Source organism: Peromyscus eremicus, chromosome 5, assembly GCF_949786415.1.
Source record: "Peromyscus eremicus chromosome 5, PerEre_H2_v1, whole genome shotgun sequence".
Taxonomy (NCBI): Eukaryota; Metazoa; Chordata; class Mammalia; order Rodentia; family Cricetidae; genus Peromyscus; species Peromyscus eremicus.
Genome location: NC_081420.1, coordinates 83,541,320 through 83,564,068, shown reverse-complemented (window position 1 = coordinate 83,564,068; position 22,749 = coordinate 83,541,320). Strand labels below are relative to the sequence as shown.

The 22,749-nt window shown below is 50.2% G+C and overlaps 1 protein-coding gene across 2 annotated transcripts in view; it reads right to left on the bottom strand.

The window, feature by feature from the left end:
* Pgbd5 (piggyBac transposable element derived 5) overlaps nt 1-22,749 on the bottom strand; it is a 64,793-nt gene that overhangs the window by 30,694 nt on the left and 11,350 nt on the right. The window contains exon 1 of one of the 2 annotated variants that reach the window (XM_059262491.1): nt 499-614. The exons of the other annotated variant lie outside the window; for it this stretch is intronic. The gene's annotated coding sequence lies outside the window, so the exon portion shown is untranslated. Of the gene's footprint in view, nt 1-498; nt 615-22,749 lie in introns of those variants that run through there. 2 annotated transcript variants of the gene reach the window in all.

Genomic DNA, 22,749 nt, shown 5'->3' with positions numbered 1-22,749 from the left:
AAAATGTGCCTTTCAGGCTCACTGAACAACTGTTCCAATCAGTCAGTGGGTTCTCAACTCACTGCTGCTACTCCCACTGTGGGAAGGGAAAAAAATGCCCTTCACCCCCAGGGCACAGGAGAGAGACTGGAGGTCTCTGAAAAGGCGTTGTTAGCATGCTGAAGGCACGGACTACATTCTCAAAGGGCGGTCACAAACATGGCTAGGAAGCAGGCAAAAGCCAGCTGAGGCACAACTTTCTATCTGTGGACAGGGCCTGACAGGACATCTTCTTAGGATGGGAAAGTCCTCTGACTCCAGAGTCCCCAGACTCCAAGTACAAGCACCTGCAGGCTTTCCTGACTTCAAGTTCACTTTGTCCCTGGAGGTCCCCCTCCCTGACTCTGGTTTTACAAGTCTCCAGATCCTTCCCTCCACTCTGGTCTATACAGCCTCTGGAGGGCGCCCCTTCCAATTCCAAGTACAAGCAGCCCCCAGAAGCAAAGGCCGAAGAAATACCGGTACTGATTTCCGACTCCCTTGAAGCTAATTGCCAATTCCAATACTATGTGTTGCTGAATTTGAGGACCACTGCAGCAGATACAAAACGGCAGCTGGGGTGAAGTGCTGAATTCCGCAGTGCCAGGCACACACGAATACCTCACAGAGAAGATTCCATCAAGACAATGCCAACCCACAAGAGGGCCTGGAATGCAGAGCCAGGGGCTTTGCCAAGACAGAACTACATGGAGTGGATCCCTTTGGCCGGAGGCTGAGGGAGCACCAGGCTGACCACAGTGGCTCAGGCTGCCTGCAGAGCCTCAGGGTCACCTTGCAGGAAGAAGGCCCAGGTCTGCAGCCACGCATATCTACCTTCCAAATAGGCTCTCTAGCTAGGGCACAGCAAACACAAAGCCTTCATTTCCCTATCTGCAGAATAAGAGTTTTCAACACAACAAGCAATCTTGAGAATAAAACAATACACTGTGCAGGAAGCAGGGTGTAGCATGAGGTTCACACTGGATATGGACTAGCCACTAACCATTGCTATTATGAAAGTCATCTGCCAACATGCTTCCTCAACACAGGCACAGTGAGTGACTCTATCGAAGACTCCCTCTAAGGAAAAACTAGGTATCCACCTTGAGGTCGACTCTGCACCTGAGGAGAAGGGATGCAGTTTTTACATACCAACAATGAAAGATGTACCCCGTTCAGGCCTCTTAGCTAATCCTCCAAGTTCAAGCACAGGGCTCAGCAGGACAGAGCATCAGGGGTTAGCAGAGCCCCAAGCACACGTTCTGAAGTCAACAGTGGCAGAAGGTATTTGGGGGATGCTCTTTGCGGGCCTCCAGTCTCCGACTGTGCTCCACCTCCTGTGCTCCATATTAAGATGATCTCACCGAGCACTAAGGAGCGTCGGTGTGCAGGTTGATGAGATGGTGGTCAGGAGCCACCTCCAGAAAAGGCTCTGCTGCTAAGCACCCTCTGAGCACAGAGGAAAGCCTTTCACTGCTCCCCTCTCCGCATCCAAGTTCTCAGCACTTGGGCCACACAGCCGGCCGGCTTCTGTGTCCCACCCACACAACCCCAAGCAGGCTGGGACTTGGGAAGAGGCAAGCATGGTGTATGGCCTGGAGCTGGGGCTCTTCCTGTGTACATAAAGCTGCCACACCTCTCCAGCTCCGTGAACCACTCCCCTGCACCTTGTCTGCTGCATACTACCCTACATTTTCTTTTCCTATGCATCCTCACAGCCTAACACATCACTTCCTGCACCTACCAGCGCTGGGCATGGTGACACCACCTTCTAGAAGTGGGCACAGCCAGTGGTGTCCAAAAGAGAAAGTGTCCTTTCAAGGCGTTGGCTATGCAGCATGTCAACACCACTGTGAACAGGGACAATATCCTCCTCATCCCCTCCCCACCTTTTTCTTTTCTTCCCCTTTTTTGAGACAGGACTTCATTATATAGCCCAGGCTGCTCTCCAACTCTCCATCCTCCTGTGGCTAGAATGACAGATGTACATCACCACACCAGATGATACCGTCCTCCTTTATGTGAGCCAACCCAACAGGAAGAGCAGCTGTCCGGCATCCTACATATGAGATGGAATCACTTGCCTGCCGGGCTGTAGCAACACCAACGGGAAGGACCTTTTTTTCTGGCCCATACAGCCACCCTAAAGACCAGAAACTCCTCGCCAACCTAGGAGGCCTAGAGAAACGGCCTACACTCCTTTCTGATGTCCATTCAAGTCCAGTGCCATCCTGAACTGAACCTGACATGCCCAAGTGAGTGGAAGGACCTCATTCCCAGCCCTCCAGCCCACCAGCTTCTGGCTCTCTGCCAACCACCAACTTCCCAGACACATGACGTCCTTGGTTCTTCCTCCAGTGTCTCCTACCCACGTTCTAGCGGCTCTCCACAGGCCTCATCTGCCTCTCCCAAACTCCTGCTCTCTCAGTGCATCCCCAGCACCTTTAGGAGAAATTACAGCTGCCAGAATTGCAGTTTCCCACCCATCTGATTAACAGATTAACTTATTTCATGAGTATGAATGTTTTGCCTGCACATATCCATGCACACCACGTGTGTGCCTGGTACCTGTGGAGGCCAGAAGATGGTGTCTGAGCCTCTGGAACTGGGTAGTTGTGAGCTGCTATGTGAGTGCTAGGAACTGAACATGAATCCTCTGCTGGAGTGCAAGTACTCTGAACTGCTAAGCGATTTCTCTAGCCCCATGCTTGTTTAGTTTTTTTTTTTTTTTTTTTTTTTTTTTTTTTTTTTTGAGGGTGGGGGGAGATCATGTATCCCAGGCTGGCCTCAAACTCATTTTGTAGCTGAGAAACTAAATTCTGATCCTCCTGCTTCACCCCCAAGTGCCAGGGCTACAGGCATTAATCACCACACCAAATTTATGTGCTGCTGAGGATCAAACGCAGGGCTCTGTGCATGCTAGAGAAGCACTCTCCCAACTGAGCCGCACCCCCAATTCCACCAATTCCATGATTTTGTTGTTGTTTGTCTTTTTTTTTTTTTTTTTAAGAAAGACAAGGTCTCATGTTATCCAGGCTGGCTTCAAACGTGATGCATTGCCAAGGATGCCTTTAAATTTCCGAGTCTCTTGCCTCCAGTTTCCAGGGCCTTGGGCCCACTGAGCCGCATGCCCAGGATGCAGAGTTAGTTTAAAAAAAAACAATCCTTTTTAGCCAGTCTCCTGCTTCAAGTGTTCTGCAGGCACCTGTGTCTACTGTATCAAGAACTGTCATGTCATTTCATGATTTGGGCCACACCAAAGGTACTTGCTCACCAGCACAGTGGACAATTTCGCTCCCGTCAGTTAACCTCTCACCTCCCATGACCTCATTCCCAGGCCACGATCAGCCTTCTCATCTAGTCCAAAGACTGGCCTGTTCCTCCCTCTTTGATCGTAGAGGCTCAGCCACTCCTAACATGACACACAGCACCCACAGCCAGTTATCATGTCCTCCACAGTGTTGGTGCCATCGTGTGAGCTCAGTTAGGTCTCTCCATGAGACCTGACTGTCATCACTTCACAGGTGAGGCAAACTGAAGCTAGGGACCCGGCAGCTTCCCTAGGGCCTGAACCTGACCCTGCCTGACAATCACTTTTTTAAAGAGATTCATTTATTTAACATGTATGAGTGCTTTGCCTGCATGTCTGCATGTGCACCCTGTGCATGCCTGGTGCCCTGATAGTCCAGGAGATGTCAGATATCCTAGAAGTTAGAGAAGGTTGTGAGCTGTCGTGTGGGTGCTAGGAACAAAACCTGGGTCCTCTGGAAGAGCAGCAAGTGCTCTTAACTGCTTAGCCATATCTCCTGACCCCTACCCAGCAATTCCGAATCACTACATCAGTGCAGCCTATTGTTAAATTATCCTGTGGCTGCTTATCTGATGTGCACAGCAGCTCTGCAGCTACCTCTGCTCTGGACCCAAGGCCCTGTGCCACATAGCAAAAGCAGCCTGGGCAGGGCACCTTCCAGGATAATTAAGGAAAATGGCAAAATAGAGGGTGGAGCCCGACCCTAGAAGAGACAAGCAGTATTTTCATGTCACTCCCTTCACTTAATTGTATGGAGACATGAGCCCTGCTTGGAGTGGTTAACTCGGGTGCCAAACTGGTGCCACATAGGCTCCCAGTGCTCTGCTTCCTGGTGTGGAGCTCTAGGCAGGAAATATCCGGGCTTGGCTGGTACTGGACAGTGAGACTAGTGTGACCACCCTGAGGCCTGGGCATTTAAGACCAGAATGCCCACACCTGTCTCTTGGGTGGGAGTCCACAAATGTCTGGCTGACTTGACAAGTTGATAGACGCTTTCCTTGGCCCCTGTGCCCCTGCAGAAGGAAAGGAGCTGTGTGTGCTCCTCGCTGGTGTCGGGGTAGGAGTGGAGGGTCAGAAGTCCAAGAAAGCCTTACAAGCAAAAGCCCACCTGGCAGAGAAGGCACTGGGCAGAGCCAGGTCATATCTTCACAGGGACCCGGGTGCTCAACGTCTACCCACCAGACCAATGTCCTGGTTCCAAGGCAGTGCGTGGACGTGTTGACCACCCAAGAGCTGAGCTGTCCCAAATAAGATTGTGTAGCCAAGTGACACACAAGAGCAAAGGGCACCAATGAGGCATGGTGGTACACGTTATGTAATCCTAGCACCAGGGAGGCAGAGGCAGGAGGATTATCACAAGTTCAAGGTCAGCCTGAGGCCCATTTTGAAAACACAACAGCAAAGAATGTGCCCTAGCCCTTGATCACAGAAGGCAGAGTTGCAGCAGGGTGGGACAGGTGAGTGCCTGCTGCCGCATTTTCCTCAGGGAAGAGGGAGAGTGAGGCAGGTACCTTCTTTGTTCCCATTACTTTACAGTTTACATTCACATGACCAGTCTTTAAAGTGCGTGAGCTTCTGCCCAGGTAGTACATAAGAAAGCGGACGCCCAAGCCAGGCTGCAGAATTCACTGCACTGGCCCATGTTTTTTTCTACCTGCCAATGCTGAGTGCCTGCTCTCTCAGCCTAGCCCCGAGGCAGTGGGCATGCCTGGCCACAGTCAAACCCTGATAGTGCACACGAGGCCAGCAGACTGATGGCAGAAGCCACCAGCCACTCCCTGGATATCTCCACGGAAAGGTACCTTGGCTCTGTGACTGGACCCTAGAGCCACTCAAATCCCAGCCATTTCCAGGGAAGTCCATAATAGGCACAGCACCTCCCACACAGCCAGGGCATCTGAAGCCATCAGCAGACTTACACCATGAGGGAGGGAGCTATCCCTCCCTACCCGGCAGAGACCGACATTCGCTCTGTGGAGGTTTTCGACTGCCTTGGCAAATACCTTGTTGGCCTGAAGTCTCTGACAGAGCAAGGTGAGACCTCTATCAACTTCTCTGCTGTCAGAGTCCTCACTGGTCACTGATCTGAGTCCCAACTGTGTGAGCAGGGCAGCCCTGGCAGGCAGGCCACACCCCTGCTTCTCTGAGTCCATGGAGAGCCACACACTGGGCTTTCCTTTAGACATCCCAGCTGGCATGCAGGACTGAGTGGAATTGACCTGTCCCCTCTCCCTCTCATTTACCACCTCACCTTTCACCCCTATGGCCACACTTCTGCTTCCTCTACTATATCACCCTACCCTGCTCTTGCATCATCTGCAGAGCTCGCGAACCTCGCTCAGCCTCCACTTCCTCGTGAAAACTTCAGAGGTGTCCTCATCTTTCAAAGGCCACATCTTTTGCATCTTTCTCATACAAAGTTTGATTTCCAACTATAACATAAATACTTTAATGTGCAACTCCATTCCTTGTGACCAAGTGGTCCCTTTCTGTTGAGGGTCCTAGCCAGCAGGAACCAATCGGCAACATGTGGCACCCTGTGTTTGAGTGATGATATTTCCCATGGCCAGGTAAGGGATATCCAGAGCTGACCACTCCTGAGGCAGCCCAGCACTGCAGTCTTGCTGATGGCAGGTGGGGACTCCAGCCTCTAGTCTGCATGGTCATGAGGACATGGAGTTCGTTCATCACTGTTGGGAAGGTCACAGGAATAACACTCACCTAGGTTTGCAAAGGATTAGGAGATATTCCTGGACCCAGGACTTCAGCTCTGAAACCAGGACAACCAGAGCAAATTAGGATGCTAGGTGTCAGATGATAAGCCTGGTGTGAAAGGTGTGTCTCGGACATCCAGGTCTCTTCAAGTTTCAGATGCTGGTTACTGTGGCAGGGGCGTTGACCCTTGTTTACAATGCTCTCTGGCTGGAACTGCTGGGGCAGCCACGTGCCAGGCTTCTGTGCCAGCCCACTGACTCACAGTGTCTGAGTCTGGTGCAACAGGTATGGTGCCTGGGACTGGAGCACCTTTGAAGGACTCTATACTTGTAGTGTGCAGTCTGAGCCCTAGCTGGCTTCCCCTTCCTCCATTTCCAGCTTCCCAAACACTCTGGTCTCAGACCCTGTGGACAGAAGGCTATGTGGGCTGGCCAGGAAAGCAGAGAAAGGGACAGAGGCCAGATGGTGAGAAGCCAAGACAAAGATGGGCAGAGCATGCCAGGACAATTCCTGTGACATCAGAGATAACCATTAACCAGAGTGGGTGGACTCAGTGAACAGCGGTGCACCTGCCCATCCTACCTACACACACCAGAAAGCCCCCAGCGTTAAGTGAGCTGGTTTGCTGGGTGGCCTGCTAAGTTTAAGGTTATTGAGTATTGTGCTGAGAAAAGATGCCAAAGTGGAGGAGAGAGGAATGTATGCAGCTTCTTCCACTACTCTGATTTGGGGTCTTGGGTTCTAACAAGGAGTGGGAAGCAGCAAGGCGGAAAGCTTGAGGGATGTTTCTGGGGCTCGGCTAGGTGGCTCAGTGTGGCGCATGGAGACTTCAGGACTGGCACCATCCCGGTTAAACCCAGCTCTGGCCCGTGGGGATGGTGTCCTCTGCAAGCTGTCCTCCATTTAACAGCCTTCCACCTACTAAGCAGCACCACACTCTGCTAGACAGACATCACTACACATACCCTTCCTTAGTCTCAAAAGCTATGCAGTCTTACAAATGAAGTAGCCTAGCAGTAACTTCTTCAAGGCTACTCAGGCAGAGGGGCAGAATGAGGCTGGTTTGGCTCCCATGATGCCGGGCCACCTCTCACGTGGGAATCTGTGGTTACAGATCAGAGCTCCAACAAAACTGGTGCCTGGTTGGGTAGCAACCCTTCCCCACTTCCCTGCCTGTTTGGCCCACTCATTGCTCTAAGACGCCATCACCAGAAATAAAACGTCAGCCCCAGACAGTTGTTTTACCTACTCTTCTTACAGCTGAGCTGCAGCAAGGCCCCCGCTAAAGAGCTGATCTTACACAAGTGTGTTTTCAGCCCCTCGGCATAGCTCTGCCCTCGGCAAAACAGCGAAAGCCTTTGACTCTGCCAGCCAGTCTAGTGCGCCCATGCTCAGCCTTGAAGTTGGGATTTCAGCCTCCAGGTTCCACAGCCCTATCTCTCTCCCCAACAACCCCCTGTCCTTTTGCTTGCTGATTCATAGCGCCTCTGCCTGCAGGGCCTTGACTTTGAATAAGGAGACAGATGCCTGGTAATTACCAGGCTTGCTCCTGACAGTGGAAAACTGGCGAGTCACTGCCTTGCTTTGAAGGGAGAATTTTGAGCCCTAAAGAGACAGGCCAGACATTTTTCGGTGACAGGAAAAACAGAACGGGAGTGTCTACCTTCTTAATGCGGAGTCCAGAGACTCAGAATCCCAACCCTGAGATCCCAGGGACATGGTGGCAGGAGGATGCCACAGCCTGTCCAGTGCCATGCTGAGCCGCCCTCTTTGTAAGTGTTCTCTGATAGACTCAAGGACACTTCATCAGGAACCCCAGTGTGGCCAAACCCGAGCCCATTCAATCAGGCCGCGTCTTCAGGCCGGCCACGGGCTCTTCCTTGAGATGACTGTCCTTGGCTTCTCTGAGTTGGCAAGACGCTTTTATATATTTAGAACATACATATTTGAAATATTACCAATGTAGTACAAATTTCAAATGTGGCATTTTGCCCAGTGTTGGACTGTATCCCCAAGTCAAGAAGGGGTTTTATGAAGGAAGGCTGAACCATGTTCACCTCCCTCCTGAGCCTTTCTTCCTGAAACTGGCATCAAAACCAACCTGAAGAGGCTAGAAAGATGGCTCAGCAGTTAAGAACGCTGGCTCCTCTCCCTGTGATAACAAGGGCAGTGGGCGCCCGGCGCAGAGCCGGCAAAGAAAAGGAACTGAAAAGTTAAAAATGCCTTTGCCAAAGCTTCATGCTAGGCACTGCTGTAAGTTCTTAGCCCTGCCGTGTGTGTGTGTGTGTGTGTGTGTGTGTGTGTGTGTGTGTGTGTGTGTGTTTTAAACGTGTGTGTAGTTGATTCCCAACACCCACATGGTGCCTTGCAAACTGTTAACTCCCGCCCCAAAGGACACGATGCCCTCTTCTGGCCTCTGTGGGCAGCAGGAATGCGTATGTCGAAGAGACAAACATCCAGGAAAAATACCCACACATATAAATTAAAAAAAAAAAAAAAAAAAAAAAAAAACAAGGTGAAGATGAGCCTGGAGTTGTAGGACTGTAAACCCAGCTACTCAGGAGGCTGAGGCAGGAGGATTAGAAGTTCAAAGCCTCCCTGGGCTACACCGAGAGTTCAAGGCCAGAACATTAGGAACCTGTCCCTGACAAAAATAAGGGGGCAGGGGCTATAGCTCGGTGGTAGAGCACTTGCCTAGGATGCATGAGGTCCTGGGTTCAATCCCCAGAATCTCAAAACATCAAGGTGAGCTTGAGGCTTCGCTTGGGGCCTTCGCTCTCAGGTGACAGAGTTTTAAAAGCAAGTGCTAGAAGCACTTTTTATTTTTTAATAACCCCGCCGCCGCAGCCTGGCAGACCGGCAGTCGTAATGCAGAAGGCCATTTATATGAAATTTTAAATTTTCTAAAAGGTGAGCAGAGACCCAGATAGCAGCCGCACTGTCGGCTTCCCGTCGCACAGCCGTTCCGACCTCATTTCCAGAGCCAGTGTTCCCGAGCCAGCAGTAAATGAGGTTGTACTAAGAACACCTTTTTTTCTAGACCCTGATTCAGTTCCTTGTGAAGATGTCATCCGGGCGGTTCCGAATGAAGATTAAAGGAGAGAATGGGGCTTGTCTTGTGGCCCTGGGGAAAGGAGCGTTTTCTTTACCAGCAGTGAGCAGGCCAGAGGCCCTGAGGCCAGGTAGCTGGACCAGGCAGGTAGGAAGACAGAAGCCCCCTTGCTTTTCTCAAGCACTTAGCGGGTTGGCCCTCAACCTGATTTTTCTGCCTATCAGAAACCGTGAGAAAGCTGAGGCACACAGTGGAGACAGTCAGGGATCAGCAGGTCCACAACCCCAGTGAAGGAAGTAAAAGGGTCACAGGGACAGCCCTCCACGGCTGCTCATGAGAGGATCTGTCCAGGAAACTTAACCTCCTTTTCAAAGTTGTAGCAAGCTCCCGGATCACTCAGGCCCGTGAGACATCCCTACCACAGCAAGCGGTTTGCCAAGGAGGACTCTCAGGCTGTGGTGGGTGGTGCAGTCCACCTGACTGACTCTAAATCACCTCGAAGGTGGGCCTGAGGCATAGAGGTGGAGAGACCCACCCTTTCTGAGTAGGATCATTCTTTTTTTTTTTTAAAGATTTATTTTATTTATTATGTATACAGAAGAGGGTGCCAGATCTTATTACAGATGGTTGTGAGCCACCATGTGGGTGCTGGGAACTGAACTCAGGACCTCTGGAAGAGCAGTCGGTACTCTTAACCTCTGAGCCATCTCTCCAGCCCAAGTAGGGCCATTCTTTAACTGGAATCCTAGACTGTGGAGGGAGGGGGGGGGCTGACAGCAGAATGCAAGCCTTCATTGAACTCTGCAGCTTAACTGAGTGCAGTGTGACCAACTAGCTCTGTCCTCGTGACTTCTCTACAATGATGGACTGTAACCAGGAACTGTTAGCTAAGTATTTTACCATTGGGTTACTTTCCAAGTCCACTATTCTGCCAGCCAGAGCCTGTTGCCCAGAACTAAACTCCGGTATCCCTGACCAACCATGGTAGATGGCTGCCGAAGTAGAAATACATCTGTAGATCACAGATGAGAAAAACCAGCATAGAGCTTGGCTGGGACCCTTGAGATGATACACTATGCCATGGTCTACGAGTCGAATTTCAATGTGGCTGAGTGTAGGACTCTGGCATACAGTGGGCCAGCCAGTCATGGCAGGGTTGAATGAGCCCAGCATTGCCCTCTGATTCAAACATGTACCCCAGCTTCCTCTGGTTTTATTACCCACATTGGCCCAGGAATAAACTGCAGAGTGAGCAGGAGGATAGAAGGTCTCCCGAGGAGCCAGCCACCTGTCACTGTTCTGGCAAAGAACATGGCAAAGTGACTCTACCGCCTCAGGCTGTGGCGGAGTCAGGCCCGAGAACGGGAAGGAAGGACTTCTACAGCTGGGTACTCCTATGCAGACACTTGTCAACCTGTTCTCTATCCGCTATGGCCAGTTCTCTGGAAAGGCTGGGAGGAAGCTGAGGAAGCTGAGGAGAGTCCCCTGCTGAGTGAATTCCTTCAGAAGAAGAGGCATCACTCAAACTCTGTAGTGATGTTTCCAAACCTCTGTGGCTCTGTGAAGTAAATGGAATTTTCCTCAGATATATATATGGTGGGTACTGTAGTTATAGCTCAGTTGTTAAAAGTGCTGCCTAGTGCGTACAAAGCCCTTGGCTCGATCCTAGCACTACATAAACTAGGTATGACAGTAATCTGGGCACTTGGGAGTGAAAGAAGGAGGATCAGAAGTTCAAGGTCATCCTCTGCCATATTAGACCACCCTGTGTTTCATGAGACCCTGCTTCAAAAGTAAATAAACAAGCAAACAGGGCCTGGGGGTAAGGGCTTGCAGCACAGGCATGAAGACTGGAGTTGAGAGCCTTAGAATCTACACAAAGGGCCAGTGGCTATGGGCCCACCTGTAAGTCCAGGACTCACAAGGCAGAGATGGGGATCTCTGAAACAAGCTGGCTAGCAAGACTAGCTTGTATCAGGAGCTCTGGGTTCAACTGAGAGACTCTACCTCAATGAACAAGTTGAAGAATGATCAAGAAAGTCTCGATGTCAACCTGGGACCTCCACATGTACACTCACACATGTGCAGTACATGTACATACAATCATACACATGTGACATATACACATACATACATACAAAAAAATAAGCAAAGAAACACACATGGTGTACTCATGGGTACCGTTTCTATGACAGATGAAAGGCTGCCCAGACTCCCCAGGCTGGGTGCCTCCACCTACAAGAACCACAGTCTTCAGGATGTCTGGAGGGGGAGGAAGGCTGTTCATCCTGCAGGCACTGGGCATAGAGCCCAGAAGCCAGAGTTTTAGAAGGACTGTGGAAATGTTCAAGTTCTGCAAAAGGATTTATTAAAAACAGGGACTGAAGGGGCTGGAGAGATGCCTCAGTGGTTAAGAGTACTGCTGCTCTTCCAGAGGACCTGGGTTCAATTTGAAGCACCCACTTGGTAGCTCACAACTGTCTGTAACTCCTGTTCCCGGGGGATCTAATGCCCTCATACAAACCTATGTACAGGCAAAATACCAATGCAACATAAAATAAAAATAAATAAATCATTAAAAACACAACAGGCACTGAAAAGTCATGTATGGTATGTTCAGCTACAATATACAAAATTCAGCCTTAAGATACACTACAGTTTGGATCTGGAGTGTCTCAGGAAAGTTCGCATGGAAGGCTCTCTGCTCTAGGCAATGTGTCTGCCTCTAGGATGTGGGGCCTAGTGGAAGTTCTGTTACTGGTGGGGGTGCCCTAGAAGGGGATACTGGGATTCCCTGCCCCATGGTCTCTCTGATCCCCATGATGCTCTTCCTCACCACAGGCCCAAAGCTATGGAGCCAGCTAACCACGAACGGAAACTGTGAGACAAACCAAACCTCTCTTCCTTATAGGTTATTTACCTTGAGTATTTTGCCATAGTCGCTAATTTAAGCCAAATCAAGGTCAACTCGACTCGGTCTTTAGAGTTCACCTGTGACCTGGGAGATGGAAAAGTGCAACCCATTTGCAACGACTTAGGACATCATCCTGTCCCCAAAGGGGCAGTACCTACAATGAGAAAGCTGTCCTTACCCTGTCTTTTAAGAAAAGAGGAGCGTGAGCCAGGGAGCCGGCTCAGCTGGTAAAGTGCCTGCTATGCAGACAATGGGGACCTGGGCTCAACCCCCAGAGTCCAGGTTTAAAAACGGCTGGGACAGTGGTTCCTAGTTATAATCCTAGTGACAGGTGGGTCCCTGGGGCTCGGTGACCAGCCAGCCTAGCCCACCAGGTGAACTCCAAGCCAGTGAGACCAACTGTCTTAAAAGACAAGCTAGATGGCTCCCGAGGAAGGACGCCCACGGTTGTCCTTCACACCTGCACACATACCTGCACACATGTACATATACACGAATAAACATAAACATAAATAAACAATAAATCAAAACAGTAACTAAATAAATGGAGAAACCGAGGCCCAGAGAGAAAGTGGCTTGCCCAAATCATACAGCAGGGAGGCAGAGGATGAGAAGATGAAAACTGCCTGGGTCAGCAGTGGACAGCCAAGCTGGGATAGCCCAGCAGATAATGACCAAGCTAGGATAGAAGCAGCCGAGCATAAACAATGCCCCAGAACATAGCAAGTCACTCTGGAGGTCACTCTATCACAGGACAGCATCAGGCAGAGAGCAGGGAGGAGTAATCAGACGCCCTTCCCTACATCACCGCATCTGAGTGACCACTACTCTTTACCACCGCTAACTCAGGTCCATGTTCCCTCTGCCTTTCAGAGCAAAAAGGTCCAGACACGGCACAACCCACCACACACCTACATGTACATACTGGCCCATTGTCCCTGGCCTCAGCTTCCTCACAGACCCTGATGTCCCCCAGCAAAAGCCCCAGCCTCTCAACTGTTTCTCAGCTCATCTGCAGCGTATCTTTTCTGACAACAGCAAGCAAAACCAACCCAGGCATGTTTGAGACGCTGTGTTCCCAGCAGTCTGTGAGCAGGCATCAGAAAAAGTGGGGGCAGGCTGGAGAGTGGGCTCAGTGGTTAAGAGTACTTACTGCTCTTACAGAGAACTGGGTTCAATTCCCAGTTACCACATGGCAGCTTACAACTTTTTGTAACTCCAGTCCCCAGGGAAACAGACACCTTCTTCTGACTTCCATGAGTACCAAGCACATGGGTGGTACACATATACACATGCAGGCAAAACACTCACACACATAAGATAAATAAATTTGGCTTGGCGAGGGGGGGCGTCCAGACCCAAGTTCATGGTTGGGCCTCTCATCTGGAGCACAGGTGTGATGGAGCATAAGTATGATGTCAGGATCACCAGAGTGGTGTTCTCAGACAACAGCCACCCCTCCCTGCCCGGTTTGTACCCATAGCTCAGAATCATGGGTTGAGGCTGAGGATGTAGCTCAGCTGGCAGATCATCTGCCAACATTGCACAAAGTAGACATGGTGGTGCACACCTATCATTCTAGCTTCGGGAGAGTGCAGGCAGCAGGATCAGCAGTTCAAGGTTATCCTTGGCTATATAGCAAGTTTGAGGACAGCCTGAGTTACATGGGGTTGGGTCTCAATAAATAAATGAATAAATAGATAAATAAATAAATCCCATGGCTGGAAGGCGCTCATTTGCCTGAAGTACCTGGAAGGACCCCACTCTAGAACGGTATGGATGCTTGCCGGCTTGTCCATCTCATTTCACACTGACTAGCCACTGTGCCTAGGCTGAAGTTACCGGGAAGGCACAGCACATACCAAAGCCTGTGCTCCTGAGTGTGGGTGAGGTGGGGTGGCCGAGAGTCCACTCCTGGAGATGGCAGCAGCTCCAAGTGCAGGTGCAGGGCGGTCCCTGACTCACTCTTGTTTAGTCGCTGAAGCAGTTGGGAAGGAGTCAGAAGCTGCACATGGAACGACAATCATGCAATTTTCCCATTTTGCCCCTCATTCTGTCCCAGGGAAAACATGAATTTGCCTCATCATCACCCACGAGGATGTGATGGAGTCTGTGTCAACAGGGACTGTCCCAGGATGCATTGCCACCCAGTGCTGGTGTCAGGGAGAAATGTAACACCAGACACTCCTTGACACTTGCTTTTGATGCAATGGAACAGTTTCTAGGACCCCAAGTGCACACAGAGTAATAGTACCTAGCCATGCACAAATTCCACTGCCATGATGTTTGGAGCACAGTGAAGCAAATGCACTCTTTCCAGAGATAAACCCCACCCATACCATTTCCAATAGCAATAAATAGAAGAGGCTTCCCAACACAGATGTGTTGGTCTCTCTGACACTATTAGACTAAATGAGTCCCCACCATGTACCTTTCCTTGGTGCTCAGTGGCAGTGAGAAGAAGCTAGGAGGACCCAGCTACCTTCCCTCTGCACAGGGAGCCAGACACGCATCCTGCTGGGCATGCACTCATTTCACAGACAGACAAAGTTAGAAAGGAGCAGGAGACGAAATGAACATCTCACAAGGGAAAGCTGGCTCGAGGCTTACTGGGCTGCAAAGCTTCCCAACCAGATGTGCAGATGGAAACCTAACTTCCTTGGATGCCTGCTTCCCCATTTTCAGGCCTCTGTGTGCTATAAGACAGTGATCCCCAGCTGGCCCTGGTTCCACACCACACCTGGACTGTTCTGAGAGGGTGGAGGGAACTGGCATCATATCACAAGGGTGTAGCTGAGAAACCTCCGAGAGACCGCAGCCTTCTCCTCTCCCTATAACCCATCGGGCAGGACCGAAAGCTCACAAAGGCAAAGCACCTTCTGAGCAAAGACAGGCCACCATGCAAGTCTCGCTCACAAAAGCTTCAAATGTCACTGAGTGGCTCCATCCCCCACCAAAGCCCAGTTTAAAAGCTTTCACTTTATCTCTGCTCACAGGAACTGGGAGGGTGCCTTGGAACTGGGGCTCTGTCCTACTCTTGCATCTGCTCGTGTGGCTTCATCTCGAGCTCCATGGGGACACGTCCACAGCCAGAAAATTGTCTATATTTCCTACCTCCAAAATTTTGGCTGAATGGCCCTGTCTCGTACTGGTCCACGCATCCAGCTGAAGCCCACATGGTCCCTTAGTGCAGTGGCTTTTATCAGCCCCTGTCCCTCCCCCAGGCTCCTGCTGAGGCTTGGAAGTTGATGGAGGGGCACGCCAAACAAATCCTGAGGGTCAAGGATGGAAGACAGAGCCCCAGGGAACAGTACTGGCTGGTAGGAAGGAGAGCCAAGGAAGAGAACCGATAGCAGCAGTACCCTCATAGCCCCCCCAGCCAAGCACCTGGAACAGCAGGAGATGGGCAGCTGGGTAGAGAAGGGAGGGTAGATTTTGCTCCAGACCTGGAAACAGGAGGGGATGGGAGGATGTGAGAAGGGGAGACACACAATGGGAAGTCCATCTGGGACCTTCCACCATAGACCTTTAAGGACCAGAGGTTCTCATGGGACAGGAGAGGGTCTGTCCCTCACAGAGCAGACTTCTGTCCCAAGGCAGCAACCCCAACAGAGAAGAAGAAAAGATTCCACAGGCCCCTAGAACCCGTGAATCTCTGGGACGCCTCCACCTCCCTCCCACTCTCTGCTCATCACTCTCTGGGTGGGCTGCGAACCTTGAAGAAAACCAGATTCTCTCATCCACACTCTGCCCACAGCTCCTCAACATATGCCCCTCACAGCCCTCATTCGGGGCTCAACAAAACAAGCTTACTACCTTTCAGTTTCCTTGGAGACCCAACCCTTGGTCAGGGTCACTCCACACTCAGGCATGGAAGGCGTCCCTTATATGGACCACCCCCACAGGAATGAGCTCTAACCCTAATCCTACATTCTTACTGTCCTGAGAATCCAAGCAGGTCAGTGCCCTCTCAGAGCCCTGCTTCCCTGCATAAAACACCAATGGAGAGAGTCTACCCACGAGGTAGATCAGTCACAAGCCTGTTTACACCAGCCAAGTAAAATGGCCCCCAATGTTTTAATATCCTTCTGTAAAACTGGTGGCTCCATGCAACTTCACATACCTGCAGGCCTCCTTAAAGGCCAACAGCCACACCTGAGCCTTTCCAGGCACAGCTGGAAGGCATGTCAGCACAGCTGAGGATAGAGTTTCAGGCTGTTGTGTGCCAAAACCCCAGATGTATGTTCAAGTCCCAGGAGGAGGAGTCACACTGTGCCATGGTCCACACCAGCCCATCCAGGAATACAGTTGCAGGGTACATGTCTGCACCAACACACACATGTACAAGTACATGCCTGCATGAGCACACACCTGCATGAGCACACCCAAGCCTGAACGAGCACAACCACAGGAGCTTACAAGTATGCCTACATGTACGTGCACATATGCCTGTGTGAGCACACACACCTGCACACTCACTCTGACCCTTGAACTGGGCACTGTAGATGGAGTCCGTCCAGCGATCCCAGCTTGAGACCTGTGAGGGAAGGCCGCCTGGCAAGCTCCCTTGTCTATGAAGTGGTGCTCCAACCGCGCTGGCCAAATCTCTCAGCCCAAGTCCCTAGAAAGGCGATCGAAAGCACAGCCTCCTCAGCTAGCCTCCTCCATCCTAACCAGGATGAGCAGCACATCACAAGAGCTCAGCACAGCAAACTGGAAATCCAGAACCCAGCTTCGATGGTGTCCTCTCCAATTAACCCTGACTTCTAAGACTTGTTTCTGAATCTGAGGTGACATTTTTATAAAGAAAATCACATCTTTATATGGCACGCTAATCCAAGCAACACCAGGGAATTAAGAATATTTATCAAGTTGATTCCTAAGAACAATGACATAAAAGAGATTCTTTAATTACCCAGCGATGTCAATGCCATAAGGATCGCTCTAGGGTATTTCCTCAAACCTCCTCAAGGAACCCATGGGTGTTACACATGCAGATTCAGTGAGAGCTGTGTCTTCAGACTGCACAGTCTCCCTTAGCTACCCTAGGCAAAACAAACAAACAAACAAACAAACAAACAAACAAACAAACATTGTTGATGGCTTCTGAGTAGGGTGACATTTTCCTCATGGGACCCAACCTCTGCCACCAGGGGAAGTTTCACATCCAAGGCTGTGACACACAACTGCAGGCTCATTCTGGGTGGCATCCCCTGCCCCTATATACACACACTGGCTTGGAGGCTCCTCTGCTCAGGAGCTGTGCCCCAGAGGAGCTGTAGAGCAACAGCCCCAGATCACCTACAAGTCTGTATTGACATCTCTTATTCCCGGCACTGTGGTCCCAGCAGGTTATGGCTAGGGCCCACCCCCTCGAAAACATCTCCTCTGAACCCCTAGAGTCAGCTAATCATCTGATCTTTCTCACCTCATCAGTTGTGTAGTTACTATAAGAAGTCCCATAGACAAGGTAGTTTGCACATAAGGAAACTCCCCAGTCCTGGAGGGAATACAAGAGCAAAACCAGGCTCCCCCTGAGGTCTCACCCCTTGACCTGTGGACCATCTTCTTCACATGGTCACATGTTCTCATCCCTTTGTGTGTCTACATCCTAATCCCCTCTTAAAAACACCAGTGAGATTGTATGAGGGCCTACCCTAATGACTCCACTTAAGACTTCATCACTTCTTTCAAGACCCTGTCTCTAAATAAAGTCCCATCCGGAGGCAGTGGGATTAAGATTTCAATGCATGAGTTTAGATGTTGGCGCAGGGTGGGGGTGGGACAACACAGCCACACTGTTCGGCCCTGAATGGACAAGAGGTAACCATGAGCAGGCCAAATGCTGAGGACAGAACTACAAACAGGTCTCGGGCAGAGTTGTCTGCCCCAACAGAACCTGCCTAAGGCCTCTGTGCTTCAGTACGGACTCCTCCGCTGATTACCATGTCAGTTTCCGGGCACTGAGGACTCCGCACCTCTGTGCATCATCTTCTACCTGTATCTCCTCCCTGTGGCCTGCACAGCCAGCAGGACGGCAGACCCAGTTTCAGGCCCGCGAACAGCTCGTCCATGAAGAAGAAACTGAAGCTGAAGGTGGTCAGGACATGTGGAGCACTCCCACTCTCCGACATGCAGCTCAGTGACCGGGTTAAAAAGGCTGACCCACGGGCCCAGTGGAACCAACAGAAATCAAGTGGCTCTTTCAAAGTCAAGTCCTGTTACTTAGCAACTTGACAGGTTACTAGGGTGGCACGTGCAATGAACAAGAACTTGCCAGGATGAGGGACCAGATTTAGCAAATCAAAGTGCAGAGCTCCCAGTTCAATTTCAATATCCAATAAACAGTGTATGTTTTCCTATGCAAGTGTGCCCCTGAGGAGTATCTGGGACAAACTTACATTAAGAGGTTGTTGATGTTACTGGGGTGAGTCACTCAGTACTACTGAGAGTTTAAACACATTCTCATCTAGACCCAGCTTCCTCCAGTCTTCTCATGGAGCTTGTGATGGTTAAAATTGTCAAACTGACAAGATCTAAATCACCTAGAAGACAACCCCCTGGTCATTAAAAAGACATACGATATCTGTGAAGGACTATATCTTCAAGATGTGAGCCAAAATAAAGCCCTTCTTTGCTTAAGCTGCTTTTTTATTGTCACCACAATAAGAACACAATACAGGGCCGCACCTACTCACTCCACAAAGGAACACCATGACACCCCATGCCTCAACATCCATGCACTCAACATCATGGACCATGTGTGCCATGCTTCTGGTCTGGTCCTCAGATGGACACAATCAGCACTGTCAACAGCAACAGTGACATGACAGAAAAAGGGCCAGGTGGCTGGGCAGTCTCCAGAAGATACTGTTGATGGCATCCGGAACCTCTGCTAAATCCAAAGCTCGCCAAGACAGCACTATTTCTTTGCCCATGGTGCTGGCGATCCCTCCTTTACTCAGTTCCCAGGGTCAACCTCTCAACCTATCAAGGCACCAGAACTCAAAACACACCAAGAAACAAACACTCCTACCTCTGAAAGGGAAAAATCAGTAGCCATCTTGAGAGACACTCCCCCACCCCCAAAGGCATTTGCTGACCAGCAGTTTTAGAACTGACCAGAAGTTGAACCCATGGGAAGATAAGGCTGGAATAATAAATCTATGTATCCTGGACTTGGCAAAACAGGATATGGGGAGTAATGGACTCAACTGACCAGAAATTGAACTTATGGGAAAATAGGACTGGAATAATAAATCTGAATGTGTATATCCTAGGTTCAGCAAAAGCAGGACATAGGGAGTAAAAATTTATGTCTCTAAGATACCCTGAATCCTGTTAGTCAACAGTAACCTCATGCTTATAGTTCAGACAGTAACTTCAAAGAACTACCTCACCCCTAGCCCCCTCGTCCAATCCCAAGCTGCAAGTAAACCTTTCCTATATAAACCCCTTAGAGTGAGTGCTCAGGGCCGTCCTCCTCCACCCTCTGTATCAGATGTCGGACCAAGCCCCGGGCTTGCTTGTTTTGTTATTAAAAAACCTCTGTGTGCTTGCATCAGATATCGGCTCTGTGGTGGTCTTGCTTGGGGGACTTGCGACCTGGGCACAAAACCTCCACCATCTCTTCCCAGGTTACAATCACACACAGGCCCTGTGGCATCTTGTCAACTGGGCACATTTCTTCAAAACCCATGCTAGGCCCCATATTCCTTTGTTAAAGGACACTAGACACTTACCTTGTGTCTTACCCTGTAAGCCATGTCCCACAAGACCCCTTCACACCTCCCCTTTCTTAACTTTCTGACCTCCTTCTTCTATGTCCCCACTTCCTGGGCTTGCCCCTCACCCCTCCTGGGACCTTACGGCCACTGAGCTTGCAGTCCAGATCTCATGAAGGACTTCACCTGCCTGTGTGGGCGCAACATCCACTTCCCGAATGGGCACTTGGCCAACACCCTTACTACCTGCGAGTGTGGTCTTCTCGGTGTGATCCTTTCCCTGTCGTCACTGAGACCCTGAATCCTGCCCACTGCTTCTTCTGTAACATTTCTCCTAACATGCTATCCATGTGTCATGTTTCCTGCTGGCTACGATCTCATTACAGAGCACATGCCTCACCCAGGCAGGCCTCGATTCTGCTCACAAGCATGTCCCGAGAGCCTGGATCAGTACTTGAGATGTAATGTGCTCAGAACCGAGACCCTCATATGCCTCTCCACGCACCACACAGGTAACAGAAGAGCGGAAGAAAGAGCCAGCTGCCCCAGGGGCACCCAAGTGCCAGGCTCAATGATGTTACACTGTAACGCCCACAGCTCCCTGGGAAGTGTGGCTGCAACATTCTCTGCTGTACCACTGAGAGAAGCAGTCAGAGATGCCTATCAGCTGTAAAGCAACAGACAATGGCTATCATCGATCAGTATCAAGACCTGTATGATTCTGATTCCCTCACCACCCTGAGAAATACCCAAGGTAGGGGCCATTGAGATGGTTCAGCAGGTAAAGGCGCTGTCTACCTAAACTGATGACCTCAATTCCATCCCTAAACCCACATGGTGGAAAAACCCAACTCCTACAAGTTATCCTCTGACCTCCACACCCATGCCATAGCATGTACACACGTGTGTGCAGACGCACTCACTATGTTTTTTCAAAGAAACATATAAGGTGTCTAAAGTCACCCCAGCGGTACCCACCTTTCCACCACACTTGGAATAGGTCAGTATGTAGCTTTTTAGAGGTGCATGGACTCTAGACAGGAACCAGAGTTGGCACAGGCTCCCCATCTGCCTTAACAAACAGCAGCAGGACCCTAACTCCAAAGCTGCTGCCAGAAGCAAAATCTCAAGGGAGTAGGGTGCCAGTTCCTTACCAACCTAGATCCCAGGAGCCTATAGGAAGTGCTGACTTTAAGAGTCACAGGAAGCCAGGTGGTGGTGGTGCATGCCTTTAATCCCAGCACTTGGGAGGCAGAGCCAGGAGGATCTCTGTGAGTTCGAGGCCAGCTTACAGAGTGAAATCTAGGACAGGCATCAAAACTACACAGAGAAACTCTGTCTCAAAAACCCCAAAACAAAACAAAACAAACAAACAAACAAACAAACAACAAAAAAAACCAGCAAGCAAACAAACAAAAAAGAGTCTCAGGAACAGAGGCAGAAAGCCTGCTCAGAAGAAACAGACCACACACCCCAGAAGAAAGAGCAGCTGGAGGGTACAGGTGTAGCTTGAATTTTAATTAAAATAATCACAGTACCCAAAGGATTTCCCCTGCAATACATGGAAGGGGAAGGGCGTCATGACAGGACCGCCACAGTGACACCCAATCCCCCCCTAAACAGCTCTTCCCGCAAAGGTGGTCACAACAACAACTGCTGAATGACTGACTTGGGAGATCAAGACTGAGAAGAGCAAAGCAGGGGTGAATGAAGAGAGCAGCACAAAAGGTAAGGCCAGAGACTGGAGGCTTCACTCTGAGATGCACGGATGAAAGGGATAACCAGGGAGCAGCAACAAAGCACAAGTTCTGCCCGGAGGTGACAAGAAAAGACACAGGGTGTTCCCTGGTGACATGTCTGGATCTCAGATGAAAGGGAAACAAGGTCCATCTCTCACGGGGAGCAAACTCAACTGACAAGAACTGGACACCGACCGGCCACGCCCCTGCCAGGGCAGCTCTGGGCAGGCCACAAGGACAGCACACCAGGCTCCTGGGGACGCTCCCCTCTGCAAATCCCCCACTCTCAAGGTAGGGAACGCATTTTCAGAGTCGTGTGGACACCCCAGACCCACAGCTGGGGTAACAGCAGGGAAGGTCATAACCGCAGAAGCCATGCCTGAGAAAACAAGACGAGCCAAGGAGGCAATCGGCCAGCACGGAGCCAAGGCTTGGCCTGAGCAGGAGCCCACCGAAGGGGTGATCAATGTCAATCGTGTAGCCTCCCACCATGCCTCAGTAAACCTACCTCAGCAGCACACACCAGACAACTAACTCAGACCTTTACTACTGTCTGGCTGGTCACTGGCACATACAGTTAAGCACCATAGACATACCTCCAACTAAAGGCATTCTCAAACTCCACACAGACTGAAATTCTGAAAGAATGACTATACCCAGAGCTGGCACGATGACAAGGGGGCTTGTCACCGAGCCTGACATCCTGTGTTCAATCCCTGGGACCCACATGGGAGAGAACTGACTCCTACAGGTTGCCTGACCTCCACACACATGTACAAAATGTAAGTGGAATAAACTTATTTGTTACTTCATTTGTTTTTTGAGACAGGGTTTCTCTGTGTGCCCTGGCTGTGCTGTAACTCACTCTATATCAGGCTGGCCTCGAACTCAGAAATCCACCTGCCTCTGCTTCCCGAGTGCTAGGATTAAAGGTGTGTGCCACTATGCCTGGCTTTAAGTGGAATAAAATTTTTAAAGGAATAAATGTACTCAATGACAAGGGAGAAGTTTTCAATAATTAAAATTTTTCATTACTGCTGAATTTAGAACAGAAATAAGAGCTTAACAGGTTCCTAGCCTCTGCATCCACTACACACCCACAAACACACACAAAATAAATTAAGACTTTAAAAAGTTTTCTATACCTGAAAATTAGACAGTCAATACAAGAGTGTAATAAGTATGTTGCCCAGGTAACTTTTAAAAATCTACTACTGCATGTGTATGGGTGTTTTGGCTGTGAACCATGTGTGTGCCTGATGCCCTCGGAGGCCAAA